This window comes from Triticum dicoccoides, chromosome 3A (genome assembly GCF_002162155.2).
Source record: "Triticum dicoccoides isolate Atlit2015 ecotype Zavitan chromosome 3A, WEW_v2.0, whole genome shotgun sequence".
Classification (NCBI taxonomy): Eukaryota; Viridiplantae; Streptophyta; class Magnoliopsida; order Poales; family Poaceae; genus Triticum; species Triticum dicoccoides.
The window spans coordinates 647,117,367-647,137,730 of record NC_041384.1 but is presented as its reverse complement, the minus strand read 5'-3'; positions in this window follow the sequence as shown (position 1 = coordinate 647,137,730).

Sequence of the window (20,364 nt, the reverse complement as noted above, 5' to 3'; positions counted from 1 at the left end):
CTAGATCCCAGAGGCACAGAAAATTTGCCTTTGGTTCCAAAACACTATTTTATATACCGGTATTGCAGTGGAGAATGTTAAGTTGAACTTCCACCTAGAACTCTATGCTACACTAGTAGGCAACTTGAACAGTGGACTGGGCCTTGAACTGCAAGTTTTCTGCTAATCTAGCTTCACACAAAGCCTTGACCGATACTAGGCTACCGTGGGTCTTCCCCGCGGATGGAGCTTATGCGTCATACTCCATGACCTTTCATGAGTTTACTAGAGAGAACCCTACTCTCATAGATTGCGACGTTTGACAATAAGACTCATATAGGTGTGTTCTTCAAAAGATGATCTGCAGGACAACATCTCTGCTTAAATGAGCCACTTAGAACACATTAAGATATACATCAACCTGCCATGCAGATTTAGGAGAGTATTGCATCTTCATGGAGTGGTATTGTTAACAGTAAGGATACTCCCCTCTCAGTTGACCAATAGCTTGTCTTTCATATCTAATTCATGGGATCTCCGATCACATAGACTAGGTTACCACTATGAACAACTCATATTGTGGGTCTCATACCCATCTCCCTTCATGCATTATCTATCACATTACGTGATAGACCCTTAGTAAAAGGATCTGCCAGATCTTTAGACGTTTGGATATAATCCAATGCAATAACTCCGGAGTTTCTCATTTTCCTAACAGACTTTAACCTTCTCTGAATATGTCTTGATGACTTCATGTTATCCTTTGAGCTGTTCACTTTCGTGATCACAGGTTGATTGTCGCAGTTCATAAGGATACCCGGTACAGGTTTCTCAATAACCAGTAAGTCATTCAAGAGCCGGTGAAGCCAATCTGCTTCGACCCTAGTTGTATCTAGTGCTGTGAGTTCTGCTTCCATTGTTGACCTTGTTGGTCTGCTTGCAAGACTTCCAAGAAATAGCGCCACCTCCATGAGTGAATACATATCCGCTCGTGGCATTTATCTCATCAGCATCTGAGATCTAGTTTGAGTCACTATACCCTTCAAGAACCTTTGGGTGCCCAGTGTAGTGAATTCCATAACTTGCAGTGCCTTTCAAATAACGCAAAACTCTCTCTAGAGCTTTCCAATGCACATCTCCTAGTTTTGAGACAAACCGACTCAGTTTGCTAATAGCAAAAGAGATGTCAGGTCTTGTAGCACTGGCAAAGTACATAAGAGAGCCAATAATCTGAGAATACTTCAATTGATCTCTAGCAATTCTTCGATTCTTTCGAAGTAACACACTCGCATCATATGGTGTTGGAGAGGGCTTGCAATCACTATAGCTAAAGCGGCTCAAGATCTTTTCCACATAGTGAGATTGAAGTAATGTAATCCCACCATCATCGTCTCTCAATAAATTGATGTTCAGAATGACATCAACCACTCCTAAATCCTTCATCTCAAAACAGCAAGATAGGAAATCCTTGACCTCCTTAATTACATTCAGATTTGTTCCGAAAATTAGTATGTCATCAACATATAAGCAAAGTATAACTCCCTCGCCCCCACCATGGCGATAGTACACACATTTGTCAGCTTCATTTACAACAAAGCCTGCAGCTGTTAAAGTTCTTTCAAACTTCTCATGCCACTGTTTGGGTGCTTTCTTGAGTCCATACAAAGACTTCATCAACTTGCACACTTTTCCTTCCTGACCATCTAGTACAAACCCATCTGGTTGTTCCATATAAATTTCCTCGTCCAACTCTCCATTTAGGAAATCAGTCTTAACATCCATTTGATGAACGAGAAGACCATGTGAGGCAGCTAGTGAAAGTAGAACTCGAATAGTGGTCAGTCGAGCCACATGTGAGTAAGTATCAAATAAGTCGTCACCTTCCTTTTGGGTATAACCCTTAGCCACGAGCCGAGCCTTGTACTTTTAAATAGTACCATCAGGCCTAAGCTTCTTCTTAAATACCCATTTGCACCCTATAGGTTTGCACCCATAAGGACGATCAGTTATCTCCCAAGTTTCATTCGCCAAGATGGAATCCATCTCACTACGAACTGCTTCCTTCCAGTAGTCAGCATCTTCAGATGCATAGGCCTCTAAAATAGAACTGGGAGTATCATCTATGAGATACACAAGAAAATCATCACCAAAGGACTTTGCAGTCCTCTGTCTCTTGCTCCTAGTAGGAACTTCATTGTTCTCCTCCACAGGATTTTCAAAGTGTTCTATGAAATGGCAGGTTCAGTAATTGTAACTGGTTCCTGATTCGATGAACTAGGCATCTCCTGATTAGATGAGGTAGCCATATCCTTCATGGGAAAGATATCTTCAGAGAAAGTCACTTCATTCGACTCCATGATCGTACCGACATGCATGTCAGCTACCTCAGATTTTACAACCAAGAATCTATAGCGAATGCTATGAAAAGCATATCCCAGGAAAACACAATCCACAGTCTTTGGTCCAAGCTTGTGCTTCTTTGGGATTGGCACATTTACTTTCGCCAAACAACCCCAGGTTCGTAGATAAGAGAGCTTTAACCTTTTCTTCTCCCATTCCTCGAATGGAGTTCTCTCTTTGTTCTTTGTGGGGACTCGGTTTAGGACATGACATGCTGTCAATATTGCCTCCCCCCACCATGCCTTGGAAAGACCCGATGTGTCTAACATGGTGTTAACTAAATCAGTTAGAGTACGCTTATTTCTTTCGGCCACCCCATTTGACTGAGGTGAGTAGGGAGGCGTCCTCTCATGGATTATACCATGTTCCGCACAAAAAGCAACAAATTCATTGGAAAAATACTCTCCACCACGGTCGGACCTAAGCCTCTTGATTTTTCGATCAAGTTGGTTTTCCACTTCAGCTTTATAGATCTTGAAAGAGTTCAAAGCCTCATCCTTAGATTTCAGAAGATACACATGGCAGTATCTAGTGGAGTCATCAATTAACGTCATGAAATATTTCTTTCCTCCTTTTGTTAAAACACCATTCATTTCACATAGATCTGAATGTATGAGCTCTAGTGGTGCAAGATTTCTCGTTTCCACAGTCGTGTGAGACTTACAAGGTTGCTTAGCTTGCACACAAAATTGACACTTAGATCCCTTGATAGTGGTGAAACTAGGGATTAAGTTCAACTTCGCTAGTCGCGACATGCAACCAAAGTTAACATAACAAAGACGTGAATGCCACACATTTGATTCACTATTGTTGCAAACATGATTAACAACTTTATTGCTAACATTTGATAAGGATAAATGAAACAGGCCTCCTGACTCATAGCCTTTACCAACAAAGGTTCCATACTTGGATATTACAAATTTATTCGACTCAAAGACAAGCTTATAGCCATCTCTACACAGAAGAGATCCGCTAACAAGATTTGTATTGACGGAGGGGACATAATGTACGTTCTTCAGCCGCACGATCTTCCCTGAAGTAAACTTCAGATCGACCGTGCCAACACCACGAACAGAAGCACTTGAACCGTTGCCCATCAGCACGGTTGAAGTCCCTGCGGTATGATAAGACGAAAACATGGAAATATCACCACATACATGCACATTAGCACCTGTGTCAATCAACCAATCAGGAGAATGACATACTGAAAGAATAGTGGGAAACATACCATACCCGGCATCCTTCATGTGAATCTCTCCAATGACAACCTTAGCAGTCTTGCCGCCTTTCCTAGGACGACGCTTGTCATAGCGATTAGGGCAACTAGGAGCTCAATGATCAGGATCCCCACACACATGACAGACACCTTTCTTCTTGCCATTCTTCTTCTTGAAGTTCGTGTGTTGCACAACCTTGTTTTTCCCATAAAATTTTGCTTTACCATCAAACTTGCCCTTGTTCTTGAACTTGTGGGGCTGGAAGTTCTTCTTCTATACCAGATTGGCACTAGATCCTCCCTCAATACCTCGAGCATGTGTGTCCTTTGCTCTCGCCTTTTCTTCGACATCAAGAGTACCAATGAGATCAGGAACGGAAAACTCTTGTCTCTTATGCTTCAGTAAGGTAGCAAAGTTCCTCCACGAAGGAGGAAGCTTGGTGATGATACCCCCATCAACAAACTTGTCCGGTAGCATACAGTTGAAGTGCTCAAGTTCTCTAGCAAATGACTGTATCTCATGAACTTGCTCAACCATGGAGCAGTCTTCAGTCATCCTGTAACCATAGAATTGCTCCATGATGTATAGCTCAGTGCCGGCATCCGAGACCTCAAACTTGGCCTCGAGTGCGTCCCACATATCTTTTCCATTGTCAATTGACGCATAAGCATCAACTATGTTCTCACCAAGAACACTCAAGAGAGCAACCTTAAACAGAGTATCCATTTTCTGAAAAGCTTGTTCCTGTCGGGCATCAAACTGTTGGAAATATGCCCTAGAGGCAATAATAAATTAGTTATTATTATATTATATTTCATTGTTCATGATAATCGTTTATTATCCATGCTAGAATTGTATTGATAGGAAACTCAGATACATGTGTGGATACATAGACAACACCATGTCCCTAGTAAGCCTCTAGTTGACTAGCTCGTTGATCAATAGATGGTTACGGTTTCCTGACCATGGACATTGGATGTCGTTGATAACAGGATCACATCATTAGGAGAATGATGTGATGGACAAGACCCAATCCTAAGCCTAGCACAAAGATTGTGTAGTTCGTATGCTAAAGCTTTTCTAATGTCAAGTATCATTTCCTTAGACCATGAGATTGTGCAACTCCCGGATACCGTAGGGATGCTTTGGGTGTACCAAACGTCACAACGTAACTGGGTGGCTATAAAGGTTCACTACAGGTATCTCTGAAAGTGTCTGTTGGGTTGGCACGAATCGAGACTGGGATTTGTCACTCCGTGTAAACGAAGAGGTATCTCTAGGCCCACTCGATAGGACATCATCATAATGTGCACAATGTGACCAAGGAGTTGATCACGGGATGATGTGTTACAAAACGAGTAAAGAGACTTGCCGGTAATGAGATTGAACAAGGTATCGGGATACCGACGATCGAATCTCGGGCAAGTATCATACCGATGGACAAAGGGAATTGTATACGGGATTGATTGAATCCTTGACATCGTAGTTCATCCGATGAGATCATCGTGGAGCATGTGGGAGCCAACATGGGTATCCAGATCCCGCTGTTGGTTATTGACCGGAGAGTTGTCTCGGCCATGTCTGCATGACTCCCGAACCCGTAGGGTCTACACACTTAAGGTTCGATGACGCTAGGGTTATAGGGAAAGTATGTACGCGGTTACCGAATGTTGTTCGGAGTCCCGGATGAGATCCTGGACGTCACGAGGAGTTTTGGAATGGTCCAAAGGTAAATATTAATATATAGGAAGTATGCTTTTGGCCACCGGAAGTGTTCCGGGCATCACCGGTAGTGTACCGGGACCACCGGAGGGGTCCGGGGGTCCACCAGGTGGGGCCACCAGCCCCGGAGGCCTACATGGGCCAATAGTGGGAAGGGACTAGCCCCTAGGTGGGCTGGGGCGCCTCCCACCAAGGCCCAAAGCGCAAGGGAGAGTGGGAGGGGGCAAACCCTAGGTCCAGATGGGCCTTAAGGCCCACCCTAGGTGCGCCCCCCTCTCTCCCCCCTTGGCCGCAACCCTAGATGGGATTTGGGGCTGCCGCCACCCCTAGGGAGGGAACCCTAGATGGGGGCACAGCCCCTCCCCTTCCCCTATATATACTTGAGGTATTGGGGCTACAATGGACATGCGAGATCATCTCCCTCTTAGCGCAGCCCTACTTCTCTCCCTCCTCGTCTCTCGTAGTGCTTGGCGAAACCCTGCTGGAGTTCCGCGCTCCTCCACCACCGCCACGTCGTCGTGCTGCTGCTGGACGGAGTCTTCCCCAACCTCTCCTTCTCCCCTTGCTGGATCAAGGCATAGGAGACGACACCGGGCTGCATGTGTGTTGAACGCGGAGGCGTCGTGGTTCGGCGCTTAGATCGGAATCAACCGCGATCTGAATCGCTACGAGTACGACTCCTTCATCTGTGTTCTTGCAACGCTTCCGCTTAGCGGTCTACAAGGGTATGTAGATGCACTCCCCTTCCCCTTGTTGCTAGATTACTCCATAGATTGATCTTGGTGATGCGTAGAAATTTTTTAATTTCTGCTACGATCCCCAATAGTGGCATCATGAGCTAGGTCTATGCGTAGTTTCTATGCACGAGTAGAACACAAGTTGTTGTGGGCGTCGATTTTGTCAATTTACTTGTCGTTACTAGTCTTATCTTGATTCGGCGGCATCGTGGGATGAAGCGGCCCGGACCGACCTTACACGTACTCTTACGTGAGACTGGTTCCACCGACTAACATGCACTAGTTGCATAAGGTGGCTAGCGGGTGTCTGTCTCTCCCACTTTAGTCGAATTGGATTCGATGAAAAGGGTCCTTATGAAAGGTAAATAGAAATTGGCATATCACGTTGTGGTTTTGGCGTAGGTAAGAAACGTTCTTGCTAGAAACCTATAGCAGCCACGTAAAAACTTGCAACAACAATTAGAGGACGTCTAACTTGTTTTTGCAGCATATGCCTTGTGATGTGATATGGCCAAAAGGATGTGATGAATGATATATGTGATGTGTGAGATTGATCATGTTCTTGTAATAGGAATCACGACTTGCATGTCGATGAGTATGACAACCGGCAGGAGCCATAGGAGTTGTCTTAATTTATTTATGACCTGCGTGTCAACATAAACGTCATGTAATTACTTTACTTTATTGCTAAAGCTTTAGCCATAGTAGTAGAAGTAATAGATGATGAGACAACTTCAAGAAGACACGATGATGGAGATCATGGTGTCATGCCGGTGACAACGATGATCATGGAGCCCCGAAGATGGAGATCAAAACGAGCAAAATGATATTGGCCATATCATGTCACTATTTGATTGCATGTGATGTTTATCATGTTTTACATCTTATTTGCTTAGAACGACGGTAGCTTAAATAAGATGATCCCTCACTAAAATTTCAAGAAAAGTGTTCCCCCTAACTGTGCACCGTTGCGAAGGTTCGTTGTTTCGAAGCACCATGTGATGATCGGGCGTTATAGATTCTAACGTTCGAATACAACGGGTGTTGACGAGCCTAGCATGTACTGACATGGCCTCGGGACACATGCGAAACACTTAGGTTGACTTGACGAGCCTAGCATGTACAGACATGGCCTCGGAACACGGAAGACTGAATGGTCGAACATGAGTCGTATAGAAGATATGATCAACATGAGATGTTCACCGTTGATGACTAGTCCGTCTCACGTGATGATCGAACACGGCCTAGTCGATTCGGATCATGTTTCACTTAGATGACTAGAGGGATGTCTATCTGAGTGGGAGTTCATTAAATAATTTGATTAGATGGACTTAATTATCATGAACATAGTCTAAATTGTATTTGCAAATATGTTGTAGATAGATAGCTCACGTTGTAGCTCCCTGTTTCAATATGTTCCTAGAGAAATACCAAGTTGAAAGATATTGTAAGCAATGATGCGGACTGGGTCCGTAGTCCGAGGAGTGTCCTCACTGCTACACAGAAGGCTTACGTCTTTGATGCACCGCTCGATGTGCAAACCCCTACAACGTCGTCTGTGGATGTTGTGAACACCTGACAGACACATCATGATGGCTACTTGATAGTTTAGTGCACCATACTTTACGGCTTAGAATCGGGATTCCAATGACGTTTTGAACGCCATAAGACATATGAGATGTTCCAAGAGCTGAAATTGGGATTTCAGGCTCATGCCCGTATTGAGAGGTATGAGACCTCTGACAAGTTCTTTTGCCAACAAGATGGAGGAGAATAGCTCAACTAGTGAGCATGTGCTCAGAATGTCTGGGTGCTAAAATCACTTAAATCAAGTGGGAGTTAAACTTCCAGATAAGATAGTGATTGATAGAGTTCTCTAGTCACTATCACTAAGCTACTAGATCTTCGTGATGAACTATGACATGCAAGGGATGGAGTTGATCCCGGAGCTGTTCGCGGTGCTTAAGACCGCAAAAGGTAGAAATCAAGAAGGAGCATCAAGTGTTGATGGTTTAACAAGACCACTGGTTTCAAGAAGGGCAAGGCCTAGAAGGGAAACTTCATGGATGGCAAACCAGTTGCTGCTCCAGTGAAGGAACCCAAGGTTGAACCCAAACCTGAGACTAAGTGCTTCTATTGTAAGGGGAACAGTCACTGGTAGCTTAATTACCCCAAATGCATGGTAGATAAGAAGGCTGGCAACTTCAACAAAGTATATACGTGTTATTAATGTGTACCTTACTAGTACTCTTGGTAGCACCTGGGTATTGGATACCGGTTCAATTGCTATTATTGGTGACTTGAAGCAAAAGCTATGGACTAAACGGAGACTGGCTAAGGGCGAGGTGACGATGTGTGTTGGAAGTGTTTCCAAAGTTGATGAGATCACCATCGCACGCTCCATCTGCCTTCGGGATTAGTATTGAACCTAGATAAATGTTATCAGGTGTCTACGTTGAGCATGAATATGATTAGATCATGTTCATTGCAATACGGTCGTTCATTTAAGTTAGAGAATAATGGTTATTCTGTTTACATGAATGATACCTTTCATGGTCATGCACCCTGTGTGAATGGTTCATTGAATCTCGGTCGTGGTAATACACATGTTCACGCCAAAAGATATAGAGTTAATAATGATAGTACCACTTTCTTGTGGCACTGCCGCTTAGGTCATATTGGCGTAAGATGCATGAAGAAACTCCATGTCGATGGATGTTTGGAGTCACTTGATTTTGAATCACTTGACACATGCGAGCCATGCCTCATGGGCAGGATGACTAAGACCCCATTTTCAGGTACAATGAAACGGGCAAGTGACTTGTTGGAAATCATGCATGCTGATGCGTGTGATCCAATGAGAATTGAAGCGTGCGGTGGATATCGCTATTTTCTCATCTTCACTGACGATTTGGGTAGATATAGGTATATTTACTTAATGAAGCACAAGTCTGAAACGTTTGAAAAGTTCAAGCGATTTCAGAGTGAAGTTAAGAATCATCATAACAATAAGATCATGTTCCTATGATTTGATCAAAAGGGGATTTTCTGAGTTATGAGTTTGGCAATCACTTAAGACATTATGGAATTGTTTCACAGTTGAAGCCACCTGGAACACCACAAGGTAATGGTGTGTCCGGACGTCGTAATCGAACCCTATGAGATACGGTGCGATCTATGATGTCTCTTACCAATCTACCGTTTTCATTTTGAGGTTATGCGTTAGAGACAGCTGCATTCACTTTAGATAGGACACCATCTAAGTCCGTTGAGACGACGTCATATGAACATTGGTTTGGCAAGAAACCAAAGTTGTCGTAGTTTCTTAATGTTTGGGGATGCGATGCTTAGGGCTTCAGCCGGAGAAGCTCGAACCCAAAGCGGACAAACACATCTTCATAGGATACCCAAGGGTGACAGTTGGGTATACCTTCTATCTCAGATCCGAGGGCAAATTGTCTGTCGCTAAGAACGGGTCCTTTCTCGAGAAGGAGTTTCTCTCGAAAGAATTGAGTGGGAGGAAGATAGAACTTGATGAGGTTGTCGAACCTTTACTTCAACCAGAGAGTGATGCAACACAGAAAGATGTTTTCGGTGGTGCCTACGTCTGTTGAATAGGAAGTTAATGATAGTGATCATGAAGCTTCGGATCAAGTTGCTATCGAACCTCATAGGTCGACAAGGATATGTACTACTCCTGAGTGGTGCGGTAATCCTGTCTTAGATATCATGTTGTTAGACAACAAGGAACCTACGAGCTATGGAGAAGCGATGGTGGGCCCGTATTCCGACAAATGGTTAGAAGCCATGAAATTCGAGATAGGATCCATATATCAGAACAAAGTATGGACTTTGGTGGACTTGCCCGATGATCAGCGAGCCATTGAGATAAATGGATCCTTAAGAAGAAGACGGACGTGGCGGTAATGTTACCGTCTATGAAGCTCGACTTGTGGGAAAGAGTCTTTTCACAAGTTCAAGGAGTTGACTACGATGAGAATTTCTCACCCATAGCGATGCTTAAGTCCGTCGGAATCATGTTAGCATTAGCTGTATTTTTCGATTATGAAATCTTACAGATGGATGTCAAAACAAGTTTTCTTACCAAGTTTTCGTAAGAAAAGTTGTATGTGATACAATAAAAGGTTTTGTCGATCCTAAGGATGCTAAAAGGTATGCTGGCTCCAGCAATCCTTCTATGGACTAGAGCAAGCATCTCGGAATCGGAATATATGTTTTGATGGAGTGATCAAAGCTTTTAGGTTTATACAATGTTTGCTAGAAACTTGTATTTACAAGAAAGTGAGTGGGAGCACTACAACATTTCTGATAAGTATATGTGGATGACATATTGTTGATTCGAAATGATGTAGAATTTCTGGAAAGCATAAACGGTTGTTTGAAGAGTGTTTTTCAAAGGAAGACCTGGATAAAGCTGCTTACATATTGGGCATCAAGATCTATAGAGATAGATCAAAACGCCTGATGATACTTTCAAAGAATGCACACCTTGACATGTTTTTGAAGGAGTTCAAAATAGATCAGTCAAAGAAGGGGTTCTTACCTGAGTTGTAAGGTGTGAAGTTGAGTAAGACTCAAAGCTTGACCACGGCAGAAGAAAGAAGAAGGACGAAGGTCGTCCCCTATGCTCTTGTCATAGGCTCTATACGGTATGCCATGCTGAAGTACCGCACCTAATGTGTGCCTTGCCACATGTCTGGCAAGAGGGTACAAAGGTGATCTAGGAGTAGATCACCAGATAGCGGTCAAAATTATGCTTAGAGGAATAAGGAGATGTTTCTCGGTTATGGAGGTGATAAAGAGTTTAACATAAAGAGTTATGTCGATGCAAGCTTAACACCTGTCCGGATAGCTCTGAGTAGAGATACCGGATACGTATAATGGAGCAACAATTTGGAATAGCTCCAAGTGGAACGTGGTAGCAGCATCTACGATATAAAGTTTTACGAAATACATAGGGATCTGAATATGGCAAGACCCGTTGACTACAACCTCTCTCACAAGCATAACATGATCAAACCCAGAACACTTTGAGTGTTTATCACATCGCGACGTGAACTAGATTATTGAGTCTAGTAAACTCTTTGGATGTTGGTCACATGGCGATGTGACCTGTGAGTGTTAATCACATGGCGATGTGAACTAGATTATTGACTCTAGTGCAAGTGGGAGACTGTTGGAAATATGCCCTAGAGGCAATAATAAATTAGTTATTATTATATTATATTTCATTGTTCATGATAATCGTTTATTATCTATGCTAGAATTGTATTGATAGGAAACTCAGATACATGTGTGGATACATAGACAACACCATGTCCCTAGTAAGCCTCTAGTTGACTAGCTCGTTGATCAATAGATGGTTACGGTTTCCTGACCATGGACATTGGATGTCGTTGATAACGGGATCACATCATTAGGAGAATGATGTGATGGACAAGACCCAATCCTAAGCCTAGCACAAAGATCGTGTAGTTCGTATGCTAAAGCTTTTCTAATGTCAAGTATCATTTCCTTAGACCATGAGATTGTGCAACTCCCGGATACCGTAGGAATGCTTTGGGTGTACCAAACGTCACAACATAACTAGGTGGCTATAAAGGTTCACTACAGGTATCTCCGAAAGTGTTTGTTGGGTTGGCACGAATCGAGACTGGGATTTGTCACTCCGTGTAAACGGAGAGGTATCTCTGGGCCCACTCGGTAGGACATCATCATAATGTGCACAATGTGACCAAGGAGTTGATCACGGGATGATGTGTTATGGAATGAGTAAAGAGACTTGCCGGTAACAAGATTGAACAAGGTATCGGGATACCGACGATCGAATCTCGGGCAAGTATCGTACCGATGGACAAAGGGAATTGTATACGGGATTGATTGAATCCTTGACATCGTGGTTCATCCAATGAGATCATCGTGGAGCATGTGGGAGCCAACATGGGTATCCAGATCCTGCTGTTTGTTATTGATCGGAGAGTTGTCTCGGCCATGTCTGCATGACTCCCGAACCCGTAGGGTCTACACACTTAAGGTTCGATGACGCTAGGGTTATAGGAAAGTATGTATGCGGTTACCGAATGTTGTTCGGAGTCCCTGATGAGATCCCGGACGTCGCGAGGAGTTCCGGAATGGTCCGGAGGTAAAGATTGATATATAGGAAGTATGCTTTTGGCCACCGGAAGTGTTCCGGGCATCACCGGTAGTGTACCGGGACCACCGGAGGGGTCCGGGGGTCCACCAGGTGGGGCCACCAGCCCGGGAGGCCTACATGGGCCAATAGTGGGAAGGGACCAGCCCCTAGGTGGGCTGGGGCACCTCCCACCAAGGCCCAAGGCGCAAGGGAGAGTGGGAGGGGGCAAACCCTAGGTCCAGATGGGCCTTAAGGCCCACCCTAGGTGCGCCCCCCTCTCTCCCCCTTGGTCGCAACCCTAGATGGGTTTTGGGGCTACCGCCACCCCTAGGGAGGGAACCCTAGATGGGGGCACAGCCCCTCCCCTTCCCCTATATATACTTGAGGTATTGGGGCTGCAATGGACACGCGGGATCATATCCCTCTTGGCGCAGCCCTACCTCTCTCCCTCCTCGTCTCTCGTAGTGCTTGGCGAAGCCCTGCTGGAGTTCCGCGCTCCTCCACCACCACCACGCCATCGTACTGCTGCTGGACGGAGTCTTCCCCAACCTCTCCTTCTCCCCTTGTTGGATCAAGGCGTAGGAGACGACACCGGGCTGCATGTGTGTTGAACGCGGAGGCACCATGGTCCGGCGCTTAGATCGGAATCAACCGCGATCTGAATCGCTACGAGTACGACTCCTTCATCCGCGTTCTTGCAACGCTTCCGCTTAGCGATCTACAAGGGTATGTAGATGCACTCCCCTTCCCCTCGTTGCTAGATTACTCCATAGATTGATCTTGGTGATGCGTAGAAAATTTTAAATTTGTGCTACGATCCCCAACACAAACTCCCCTTCAGGCTTGCCAACCGTGGCGTCATAGCAACTCATGGTTTGAGACCATAAGACTGCTCTCACACGCCACCTCTTATAGTGGATACCCTCAAACATAGGAGGTCTCATGGAAGCTGCAAAACCACTTGGGGTAAATTTCCTATTATAAGGTTTTTGGATTGTTGGAAATATGAGCAATTTACCAAATGATTGTATTAACAGAAATACTAGATAAAGCATGACTAATATAGTAGAGATAAAACAAGTCATGCGTTCTGACAGAGAGAAGGTAAATAACATCTACATATATGAATTGTAGCCTAGCATATCTAGAGCAGGCAGTAGAGCTAGTTGCATATATGGAGTAGAACCTAACACATCTAGGGCAAGTACTAGTACGAGAAACTGTGGCAGGGCATCTAACAGAAAGGAGAAGAACACATACGTGACAGCAGCAACAGTAGTACTGAACTTGGGGTCGATGTCCTTGCCAGCCATGTCGTTGAGGAGGTTGTCGACGTTGGGAAAGTAGTCGTCGTCGGGGAAGTAGTCGTCGGAGTCCGGGGCATCCGTGACAAAGAAGTCAGTAGTCGCGCTGAGCGCTCCCCAAAAACCTTATCACCCTTCTCCCATACAGGACTCAAAGAGGTGCAGTTTCGGAGGCCTACAGTCCCGACTCGCGGTGCACGCCGCAAGCTGAGATGAGGAAGACAGCAACAACTCAGAGATTGGAACCGGTGGCGAGAGGAAGGAGAAGTTCTGGTGCGTCTCTCTGAGAGGAGCGACCACCCTTTTATAGGCGCAAGAGAAGGAGGCGAGAGGCTGTGCCGGGAGCTGAAGGGAACGCGGGAGACGAAACGAATAGACAACAGCCGAAGGGTGCAGCGTTCGTATTCAATATCCACTACAGCAAAAACTTTCTAGCTCCCGAGTGACCTTTCGAATACCCGTAGTGCGTGGCAAAAATTTAGACATCGGCTCGGCTCATTCCTGCAACCCGCAACCCGCAAACCGCGGCGCGTCGTGACGAGGCGTGGCGTGGCGTGGCGAGGCGGGCGGTGGAGGAGGAGCGCGCGTGGATATCCCTCTTGTTCTCATGCTCATACAAGTGGGGAAAGAACCTCCCTTATAAGGAGGTCCAACTCCCACTGAACTAGCAATGTGGGACTAAACTTTAGTTCCACCTCTTGCCTTGCACTAATGAGCTGCGTGGGCCTTTAGTATTTATTAGGAATTTCTAAAACTGCTATTGGACTAGGCCCAAAATAGACAAAATTCTAGCACAAACTCCTTGGTTCAACTCCACAATCTTGACGGAGGCTCCCAAGTGACACCTAACCAATCTAGGAGACACCACTCTCCAAAAGGTAATAGACGGTGTGTTGATGATGAACTCCTTGCTCTTATGCTTCAAATGATAGTCTCCCAACACTCAACTCTCTCTCACTGATTTGGATTTGATGGAAAGATGATTTGAGTGGAAAGCAACTTGGAGAAGGCTAGAGATCAAGATTCATATGGTTGGAATGGAATATCTTGACCTCAACACATGAGTAGGTGGTTCTCTCTCAGAAAATGTATGATGGAAGTGTAGGCGTATTCTGATGGATCTCTCCACGAATGAAGAGTGGGTGGAGGGGTATATATAGCCTCCACACAAAATCTAACCATTACACACAAATCACCAAACTCGGTGGGACCGAATAATGAAACTCGGTTGGACCGATTTAGTTCAAAATATGAACGTTAGGATTTTCGGTGGGACCAACATGTCAACTCGGTGAGACCGATTTCATTAGGGTTAGGGCATAACGTAATCTCAGTGAGACCAATTACACAAACTCAGTGGGACCGATTTTGGTAATAAGCTAACCAGAGAGTTGGTCAGGCAAACTCGGTGGGACCGACTCGCTCATCTTGGTGAGACCGAAACGTTACGAAGGGGAAACAGAGAGCTTGCATTGCAAACTCGGTGGGACCGATCGCTCATTTCGGTTGGACCAAAACGTTACGAAGGGAAACAGAGAGTTTGCAATCCCATCTCGGTGAGACCGAGATCCCTATCGGTGAGACCGAAATGATTAGGGTTTTGTGGCAGTGGCTATGTCAACTGAACTCGATGGCGCCAGATAGAAAGTTTTGGTGGGGCCGAGTTTGACTTTTGGTTTGGGACATATGTGGATATATGAAAGTGGTTGAGGTTTTTGGAGCATATCACTAAGCATTTTGAGCAAGTAACCCATTAAGCAACACCTCATCCCCTTTTAATAGTATTGGCTTTTCCTATGGACTCAATGTGATCTTGGATCACTAAAAGGTAAAATGTAGAGTCTTGAGCTTTAGAGCTTGAGCCAATCTTTTGTCCTTAGTATTTTAAGGAGTCCACATTTCTAATCCATGCCATGCCAATCATTGAGCTTTCCTGAAATATTTATCTTGAAATAGTATTAGCTCAATGAGCTATATGTTGTTAGGAATTACCAAAACCACCCAGGGATAGTTGCACTTTCATCCCTTTATCAGAAAAAATGCTAAGGTCTAGTTGGAGCCGTTGTCGCTTCATCGTCGAAGCCATCCTGACGTTGTATCCTGCAGTCGGGAAGTCATCATGCTAAGATCCAGTTGGACCAACACCTCGGAGAAAAAGTCGTCATCGTAGAAGCCTTGTGTAGATAAATATCTCAGAGCCAAACCATGTTCGAACACAAACCTTTCGTCAGATCTGCAACGACGACAGAGAGAGCATCTCCATGACTAAGAGGAAACATGAACCACAAGAGAACATTGTGTCGCATAAAGGAGGCACCCAAGGAGAGAAAAGGAGGAAAAAGCCTCGCCGTTGCCGCAAAAACAACCAGGAGAACATCACCCACATCCACAAGGGTCGGCCTTCTGCCTCCGAAGTCGCTAGTTGCCTGCAACACTAGCACCACAAAGAGTGGGAAGAAGAAGATCATTACCTTGATACTAACACGAAGACACACGAAGCGCCCGCTTAGATCCCAAGGACCGCAGACGTTATAGACACCACCTCCCAGATCCGACAACAATAGCTAAGAAAACCATCACTTCGATGAAAAATCGGGAGGAAACTTATTTGATGCCAGCATTGCGACCGCCGAAGCATAAGCCGTGGACAAACAAAGAATTGATGAAGACACTACATAACTAAACATGCGTGAGGTGCCCTCCCTCCCACCGCTAGAGCAACCTGTGGAGGTGAGGAACCCTAGTGACATGAAATATGATGCCCGTGTTCCTAGGTTGCAATGGCGTAGTTGGAGGGTGGACTAGGACCACCCTGTACATCGGCCCAGTACTTCATTATACCCGCAAAATAAAATTGGTAGGCCGCAACGCACGTCGAAGGACTAACTTCAAAAAGTACGACTGCACAATCTATAGCTAGCTCCCTCATTCCTTCCTATGTTCTAGGTATACGCCTTTCCCAAGAGAAGTTCCATCGCGTGCTTAAAATATGTTTCCTTGTACGCTAGAGGATGGACTTGATGACTCGAAGTCTCCAATCGACCACACCGTGATAGCGAACCCTAGCGTTGAGCGATGTAGAAGCCGATGGCACATGGGAAACATAGGGCGAAGGAGTGTGAGGCAGGGCTAGTAACGTGTGCATGGGGCAGATCAAGCCACCGAGGTAGGAACTCCGCTGACCTCACATCATTCCAATTTAAACTATAATTTTCATTCTCAATTCAAAGTATGATTTCGCCTTTAAGGTTTATCTGTGATTACAAATAGAAACTCAAAATGGATAAATGAAGCCAACTGACTATGATGGTTATGGGTTCATTCAAAACGATAATTAAAAATTAAACCTTTTTATTGTAGAGTTCTTGAAAAATTAAACTTACGGATATATTATTTTCATAAATTCTATACTAGTATGCAGTGGTGGAGCTAGAAGATGGGTTCGTTTGGATCCTTCGTGTGCTTTCCATGCCAATATTGGTGCACAAAAATAACTGGCAGCGGATTCGCCTGCCAGCCAGTCACCAAAATATTGGCTAAGAAACCAACTAAGAATATTGTTGGGGCTAGGGCAAACCAAAATATTGGACGAGAACCAAACGGAGATCAGCATTGAAGTCAACACCAAATATTTAGGCAGGTTGCTCATAGGGTGCCAAACCAAACAGACCCGATATCTTTTCCTGCTGTTGGCAAAAGACAAACCATGAGTGTTTGGGGGAGGGGGAGGGGGAGGGGGAGAACAATGGCTAAAAAATTCCCATCTAAGCCCTCCCATGTTGTTTTCATAAATTAGTTCAAAGCTAGGGGAGGGGGGGATTGCCTCCCTCATCTTAACACATGGCTCCGTCTCTCCTAGTATGTTGAAATGTTGCATTTCTAGTGTAAATATTTTTTATATCAATTCGACCACTCTAGCTCCTACCACCGTGTGGCTAAATGCACCACTCAACCTGCACGCAGTAGGCTGGGCGGCTTACTGAGATATTCATCTTGTACGCAGTAAGCGGGGGCACACATCTGTTAGCGCCGACGATCCTTGTTATTTCACCACCGAGCAGTCCCCCCCCCCCCTCGTTATTTCCGTGTTCAATGCACACACAGTAGTCTTTCTAAGTAAGTATTCTCTGTAAATAAATCCATATGATTTCTATCATTAGTTATGTCAATCATGTATGCTCTGTAAATAAATCTACATTGAAGCTGTGTTCCTTAATTAGTTATGTCAATCATCTATGCGCTCTAAATAAACAATTTAGCTACATGTAAGTCACCTGGAATTTAATTTTGGGTCAGTCGATTTTATATGTTGTTGATCGTTATTAAATTGACCGACCACATGTTTGGGCCAGTTGATTTCTTAATGGGCCAAAGCCCATTACTAGGTGCGACCCAACCTTCCCATTTCTCCCTTTGTTTTTCTCTTCTTTTGTTTTTTCTGTTTTTAATCTGATTTCATTTTCAATTTTTTATTTTATTAACTTATTTTCATATTTATTTTCAAGGTATTTATGAAATGTTGGGTGAGTGTAAATATTTACGCACAAATACTATACATCCAAAATTGCATTGTTATATGATTAGTTTTCACATATTAAAAAAGCACAATTTCAGTGCAAAGTTGTATGCAACTATTTTTTACATTTTTTATTTTGTTTCTTCTTAAAGGATAATACTATTGCTACTAATTTGTTCTTTTTTGTAAAGCTTTATTATTTAAATTTTATTTTTTATTTCTTCTTTAAGGATAATACCAATGTCACTAATTCATGTTTTTGTAGGAAACTTATTTTTTTGTGAAAAATTCTACTATCATATGTTTATTCTGGCATATTTTAAAAAATCCATTGTTTGCTTTATATTTTTTTCCATTTTCTTTAAAGGTTAATACCAATGGCACTAATTCATTTTTTCATAGAAAACTTCATTGTTTTGATTTTTTTTGTTTTTTTCTTTTCTTTTCTTCTTTAAGGGTAATTCCAATAATCCAATAACATATATAGTGAATATTCCATAATGATATCGATATCAAGCATGCATTAAACTATTAAGTAAAATTACATTAAGCCCGATGACATGATGTAGATATCATATTATTTTCACCATGCGTAGATTGCTTTATCACACCTATCTTTTTATCCTCAGTGGCAACGACACAATAAAAACCTTTATCACTTTCTGCCAATGTGGTAGATTGCTTGATTGAACCCCAACTAACATACACAACTCCCTCTTGAAGATCGTTCATTTAAACATGGCGAGTGCAAAACTAATAAATCACAGAGTATATAAGTCTATAAATTATGCAGCAAATCACTCATATGAATCCATGAATAACATAGATAAATCTGATCATAAAATGATAATTTATCACACCACAAAGAACACATCATAAAGATTACACTAGATATATCAAAATCAATGTAGGACAGCTCATGTGATCATTGTATAGAAAAACAAGGCAGAGATTGTCATCTAGTTGGTAGTGGCAGCAACGTTGATGTAGATGGTTGCCGTGATGAATTCCCCCTCCGACAGAGTGCAGAAAAAACCTCCAGAATGGATCGCAGGCAAGAATTCCGTATTGAGAAAAATGGTACTTCCTTTTTGTAATTTATAGATCGATTAGAGCCTGCAGAATAGAGAGGTTCGGTGGCAGAAAAATTCCTCGATAAATATGACATAGGGTTTTGGGCCAATATAAAACCAGGGGCGTCAATAGGTGGTGGAAGGGTGCTTATGAGACCCATGCAGCCCTGGCTCGCACCCCTAGCCGCGAGCTAGGGGCACGTGGGGCTCACGGGCATCACTATCCAGCCCTCTGGTGCTTCCTTGTACCTTTTGGACTTGACAATCACCGACATATTTTTTCTGATATTTTTGCTCTCCTGAAAATTGTTTTTCTAAAAAGTTTGAAAGCAACAAAAAACTAAAACTTCATTCGACAATGAATTAATAGGTTAGTCAAAATAATAATAAAAGGTGGTGCCAAACTATACAATATAGTATGATTGTAACAGGAAACAATTTTTTTAATAAATATGCCTAGAACATATCAGCGTCCCTAAGTTTAATGTCTGATCATCTCCAAGCATGTAGATAATAATAAAATAATTTTTGATTTTGAATGTTACCTTAACATGAACATGATTAGTCTAAGGATGCGGCTATTCTGCACCCGGGCTCATATGAGCCCGTGTGTGAACAGTAAAATATATGAGCCCGGGTGTGAACAGTAAAATCATTTGAAATATTACCTCCGTCCCAAAATTGTATCTTAGATTTATCTCGATATGGAAGGATCTAACACTAAAACGTGTGGCTGGACACATCCGCATTTAGCCAAATCTAAGACAAGAATTTTGAGACAAATGGAGTTGTAATAAACAAATTCAAAAAGAAAAAGAAAAAACCTTTTTTTTGTGAAGTTTGGACACTCCAGAAGCTCACGGCAAAAATCCGAAGACGAGTTCACTACTAGTTTAGACCAACAAGGATTTTGGGACGAAGGGAGTAGTAAATAAATTTCAAAAAAGAACTTTTTTTGCAAGATGCTCATGTGCATGATGCCGGTGGAAAATTTGATGAAGGTTGAACATTCGAGAAGCTCGTGGGAAAAAAACGACAAGATGAGTTCACTGCCTGACGCGTACAGAGCTTTTTTGTTTTTGTTTTTGAGACAATCCTGTAGAGAGCTAGTACTTCGCTGCCTGACGATGTGGCCCGGCCCACATATATGACAAGAACGCATTGGTGGCTTAAGTGCAGCTCCAAAATGGAGCGTGATGTGCCCCTCAAAAAAAGAAAATGGAGCGTGATGTGAACGTGATAGGACGACGCGTACACTATCT